At 44.7% G+C, this 6,000-nt stretch overlaps 1 long non-coding RNA gene across 1 annotated transcript; it reads right to left on the bottom strand.

Moving 5' to 3' along the window:
• Positions 1–4,207: 4,207 nt before the first annotated feature.
• On the bottom strand, positions 4,208–5,144 carry LOC121601691. The gene is made up of 2 exons (XR_006006159.1): positions 4,453–5,144; positions 4,208–4,387 (listed from the first exon to the last, which is right to left on the bottom strand). It is a non-coding gene; the product is annotated as an uncharacterized LOC121601691 (long non-coding RNA).
• Between the last annotated feature and the right edge of the window lie 856 nt (positions 5,145–6,000).

Below are 6,000 nucleotides of genomic sequence, written 5' to 3'. Positions count from 1 at the left end.
TTTTTATGTGATGGAAAGCGTTGGGACAGGCGCCGATTCAACCGCCGGATGGGGCACAGCGTTTGGATGTGGTACCGTTACAAGAAAATGAGCCGGACAAGGAGCGGGCACTGGTACAGGCACGGTTCTGTAAAGCGGGCAGAGTGAAACAAGTCTGAGTAAACCCTTTTTAGATTTCATGTGATCGAGTGTTGATACTTACCTCGTGTAGGTGACCGGAAATGAATCCTGGAGGTCTGAACGGTCTGGCAAAGGTTGAACCAACCGGATTAGCTTCCACATCTGATCCTTAAATAGGGACTGCTCCGAGCGACGCTCTGAAGAGCACCGGTTGCGTGCGCTGATGGAGTTTCCTAGCCCCAACCCCGCTTCATACCTGTGCTCGATCGCACGCTACTGATTCTCTTTTTTTCACGCTGAGAGACTCTTTTCACTTTTTTTTACATTTTTTATTTTACATCAATTTCTTCACACTCACTCCGAAAGGTTTTCGTTTCATTAGCACGAAATTAACAGAATGGCGAATGACAGATAGAATACCGAGCCTCGGCTAATCCAAGTAGTAAAGCTGAATTCTCGGTTATTTTGACGGATTATCTCGGTGACAGCAGTGTTAACGTATGTGCTCGGCATGTTGTGTTGCCGAGTTTCGGAACAAATTTTTATTTAACAGATATTTCAGTTTTAAATGGTACTGATTATCGGCTACTGGGTTTTTTCAACTGACATATCAGCAAGAATCGAAAGAGCCGACGGATTTCGGCAGTTTTTTTAACCGAGGTCGTGAAATATTTTTAAGTGTGTAAGATATTACATATGTTTTACCCTTTACTCTCATTCTTTTTATCAAATCTCTTTTCTCATCAGAGCAATGTTTACCTCGTCCCATTTCCTGTTCATTATTGAAATTTTTGTTGAACTAAGCGAACCATTGAATGATAATATTGAACTTGCTATACGTTTTAAACACGTCTCAGCACGTAACACAGCAAAACAGCTGCTTTTCTAGACAACGAAACGATACTTATCGATCAAATGATAAGCACTGCTATTATAATGATCAACTGCAAACCTGTTTCAATAAGCAAACACGAGCCCCAGCCAACAGAAAGAGACGGGAATATAAATGATAGTACTTCTTTGAAACGTGAGATGACACTACTACATTCTCAGGTGATAAGAGATCAAATCGTAGATCATATATATACAAAAACCGGTATCAGTATTCTAATGTGTGGCATACTGCTATTTTAATGAACACAATTGTATGTATAGTGTACGGCTTCTAAAATATAATTATTACATTATCGAACATTATTTTGAATAAAATACACGATATCATAGATTCCAACTCTTCAACTTCGGTTATAAACTTTATATTCATAAATATTCAACATACGTCTTTTTCGACTTACGCCTTGCTTTGGGACATTTTTTCGGTCCTAAATGTAGAGAATGGAAATAGCATAAGAGGAGCGAAAGAAGAGAGAACGTAAAACTTGTACTAAAACATCAAGAAAGTAATTAATTTTACATAGAAGAACGTAACCGGCTTTGCGACGTAACAGAGATTTCAAAAAGCCGGCGAATCAGAAAGAGATGGAAATGGAGAAGCAGAGAGAGAGATAGCAATATCAGGGCGAAATAAAACCCATACGTAGGAAACGTCAGGCTAGGAAAAGGAAGAAAATATCAAAAGAAGGAAACGGAGTCAGTCTTGTGTTTAGAGAAGTCGAGGACAGACGTAAAGGAAGAACAAGCTAATTATAATTTAAAGAACCCTTTAATTAGAAGGAACTTATATGAAATAAAAAGATGTCTAAAAGAACCTTAAATCACGACACCAAATACAGTCGTATCTCGGGGGACACCTGTATGTTGATTTAAAAAAAAAAAGATAGCTTCTTGTAATTATAATTGATATAGGCAAACATTAAAAAAAAATCGCGCTCCTTAATGCAATTGAACCGCATATAATATCCATTCCAGGATCCGATGGTGAAGGACCAACGAGTTCAAAAACATTGCCTTCCATATCCAAAGCTAGGACCGTAGAAATATCTGAACTTAAGTGCATTTATATCGAAACTAGTAAATAATTTGTTTGAAATGTTTACTAACTAATCAGGCGCTATATCCGCTTTGCCGTCCTAGCTTGTCCTGAAGACCTGTGTTGCGTACGACCTCATTATGAAGTAAAAGCATATATGCGGATGTAGCAAAGTAAAACACTTCAAGTTAAGACACTTCAGGTTAAAACAAAGTTCAAGCAAAACACGGCTCAAGCAATAGCGCGCGCTTCAGAAACGCAACAAACGCGCATATAAGAGATGAGAACCTAAATAAAGTAAGCGCATTCGAACACAAACCTCAGAATCGCTCGTTTCTTAATAGTCGGAGGCACTCTCCTTTCGACGAAGGAAAAATATACCCGACTAGGTGTAAAGCACCGGCGTTGGGCGCTGCGACGGAGCAACACATCCGCCAGCAGTATTAACCTGAAAGAACTTTACGGGGTATTTTGTGGCTAATGGCATGAGCTAAATACTACCAGCACTTCGAATTCTGATTTGTATGATTTAGAAACCGAGATCTTTTTGTTTATTTTTTTTACAGTCCTCCCATGTTCTTCCAATATTTTTCCATATGTTTCTCTTGTCCTATTAGCTTTCGCGGCTAAGGAAGTTTCGTCAGTTTTAAACAGGGTTCATGTCTCATTAGTAGTTGCCCCTTCTCCTAGGAAATAGTATTTCCACCTTTTGATCACTTATCACATCCAATATCCTGTAAAACAAGCAGGTGCCCCGGACTGGGATAACTGCTCCGGCACCAGTTCGTCAGACTCTTCAAAACGGCGCTGGTTTTCTTGCAGGAGCAGGGTTTGCTGTTTCCTTAGTCGTCTGTAGATCTCCACGTTCCAGGCGCAAGCTGCATGCTGCATTCTTCTCGGATAGTGCTCGTCTGCACTCTTCGTCGAACCATTCCTTTTTCTCTCGACGCTTACTTTTTTTTACTACATTTCACCATACGCCAGTGGTCTGCGAAGGGCATCCGGCAATGTTTTAGTTGGCCGGGAGCGCTTCCCCGAGTGCTGTCACGTTCCCCTCCGCCACATCTGCACACTTCAACCGGTACACGTTGAGTCTTGGGGTAGGCTGGCTCCGTTGGTTATCAATCACGGTGGGTTTCTGGCGCAGCTTCACCATGACCATGGCTGTACGGCTAATTGAGCATCCTGACGGAAACGAAGACCGACAGGATACAATGGCTGGGGCATGTTATGAGGATGCCGGACTCATGTCTTATCAAGAAGGAGTTCAACAGCTCAGCAGGAAGCGCAGGACACACAGCACATCAGGTGAAGCAAGATCTGTAGGAGATCCGGTGTCTACATCGATGGGAGGCTCTGCTTGGAAGTCTGTATCATACACCCTATGTTATGTTTAAACACTTTTGCTTTATTCAACACTTATTAAACATACGATATAAATAAAATACTAGATGAACAAACACTTTAAACGCATACTGTATGGGCCGCACACCAGCCGCACCGAGCGCCCCTGCCGAGAGCTCCTGCTCGATCGGCTCGCTAACACACTCTAACTGTGCGCTCGGCACAGTGAAATAATTTTATTTTTTAATTTCTCGTAGAATTTCATCACACGAGATTCTTTCCGTCCAAGAACAGTCCTGTGATCTAGTGATGGGCGTTTCGGAGCGCACCAACGGCTCCGGACTAACGGGTCCGGAGCCAGCTACGCTCCGACGGCTCCGTAGCCGGCTCCGCTCCAAGGGCTCCGCAACCGGTTCCGGACTAACAGCTCTGCACTCACGGCTCCATTCCAACAACTGCGGAGTCGGCTGCGAGTCCACTGTTCCAGAGCCGTCGACGAATCAACGGCTCCGAACTAACGGTTCAATAGAGACAGCATTGCATGCTAGCCTAATCAAAAAACGAATATATCTTCTCGTGGAAGCTAACACACGATGTGATTGCAGTATTGACATGTATGACGTCATAATATTTTTCATGTTTGATAGAGGCAGATAAACCCTATCCACATTATTTCACTTTTCATACAAATTATATGATAAAGAGAAGGAGAAAGAGATGAATATGAGGGTCACCGAGAAGAGCACTTGTGAAGGAAGAGTAGTGGCTGAGCCGGGGAGTAAATGTTGAACGGTCCTGTTGTAACAATTATAATTAGGAAATAAACTATAAGTATATTTGTGCTTATGCATAGTTGTTATTTAAGTTATTGTCCGCGGTTCCATGTCGGTTCGTTGCAGTCGTCATGTTCGAGACGATCGTCTATGCTGCCACTGTTGCCGTTCCAGTTCAAAGAAAACAAATATTCATTCCGTTTTGGCTGCAGCCTTATTCCTGTGGGGGACGATAATGCATGTCACCTTGGGTGTAGCTTAAGCAGTGTTTTAGTAAGGACATACCACACAAGCTTCTACCTTATCATCATCTCAGCACCGCAATTTCGAAGGAGGGATACGCATCATCATCGCTGCCGCAAGTTCGTCAGTGCCGTCACGGTCCTAGTTCGGGTCAAGTGCAATAGCGGAACGAAAGTGTTGCCGGTAGCATTTTTTGCACCAACTCATCACAGGTTCCCTGACCAACATAGTCAAAAGGGTGTCATCACATCGATACTCTTTCACTGAATTGTTCCGTGTCCGTTCCAATCCGAATAAAGGACGAGCTGTTATGCGCGAAGCGACATGGGATCTGGCCACTTCTCATACGAGGGGCAGCATCTGGGACAGCACAATAACCCAGTTTGGACACTGTTGCTGCTGGACGGCATGAACTCTCGTCCACTGAAGCTAGGACAGCAATACCAAACCTGTAGAACAATTGAAACTGATGAGACAATCCGACGATATCCAGGGCATGTAAGCAAAATTGACTTAGCATTAACCAATCCAACATAGAAGTCATATTCTATAAATGATATAACTAGTTAGCATGAAGAATAATTGTAGCAGTAATTTCGTCTTCTGTAAAGTTATTTATGTTGCTCGTGCCAAGCAACAGCTGGTCGGCATCTATTTTGACAGAAAAGTTGTAAACAAGGTATCCATAATGGTGACCCTCTCAAACGCTCTGTCGTAACCTGTATAGAGTCTAATAACCTTGATGCTGATGATTCTGCTGTGCCGCTCCCTGGGACGGCGGCAATAGTGTGACGACGATGATGATGACGATGATGATGATGCCGCGATGATGATGGTGCCGCGATGATGATGACGATGATGATGATGCCGCGATTATGCTTGCCCCAGGGCAGCAGCGATTTATCTTCGATGACGGCGGCAGAGATGAAAATACTCGGGCGGCATTGTTCCTCGCCCTCCTACGATGCGTTGGCTGCAGCCGGGGGAGAAATATGTATCCCGTTGGAACGGGGCTGCAGCCAGGGCGGCATGGCACATCGCCCTTCATTTATTCTGTGGCTGCAGTCGGAGCGCAATTGGCGACGCCCGTTCAACTGCAGCCGGGACGGCATGCTACCTCGTCCCATCTGGACACTGTGGCTGTAGCCGAGGCGCAATTGGCGACGCCTGTTCAACTACAGCCAGGGCAAAAGCGTTCGCGCCGATGTGGGCTGCTGTGTTGCAGCCGATGCAACTTGTGCGTTGCCGATCCTTCTGTGCTGCCGAGGCGGAATGTTACGTCGCCGTGGTGAGAGGCAGGGCTCGAGCCGCGGCGGAATTGCTGCCTCGCCGATGATGCGCTGAGCTCGAGCCGGGGCGGTATTGCTCGTCGCCGATGGATCGTTGTTTTGCTGTGTTGTGACGAGTAGAAAACGCCCTTAGGCACTCAGGAGCCGCGCGCCTCGGAACGTGAGTGTGTTCGGGTTTAGCCAGGGATACAAACGTGAGGACACTCTCGGATAAGCGGTCAAGCTAGTAGGAACGCGATTAGGAAGTAAGCGGAATAAAAAGTATCCTGTTAGCTGTATAAGTAAACGCGTGTTGTTTAAC

The sequence above is a fragment of the Anopheles merus genome, unplaced genomic scaffold (genome assembly GCF_017562075.2).
Source record: "Anopheles merus strain MAF unplaced genomic scaffold, AmerM5.1 LNR4000147, whole genome shotgun sequence".
In the NCBI taxonomy this organism is placed as follows: Eukaryota; Metazoa; Arthropoda; class Insecta; order Diptera; family Culicidae; genus Anopheles; species Anopheles merus.
The sequence above is the reverse complement of the archived record's forward strand: the minus strand, read 5'-3'. Positions and strand labels throughout refer to the sequence as shown.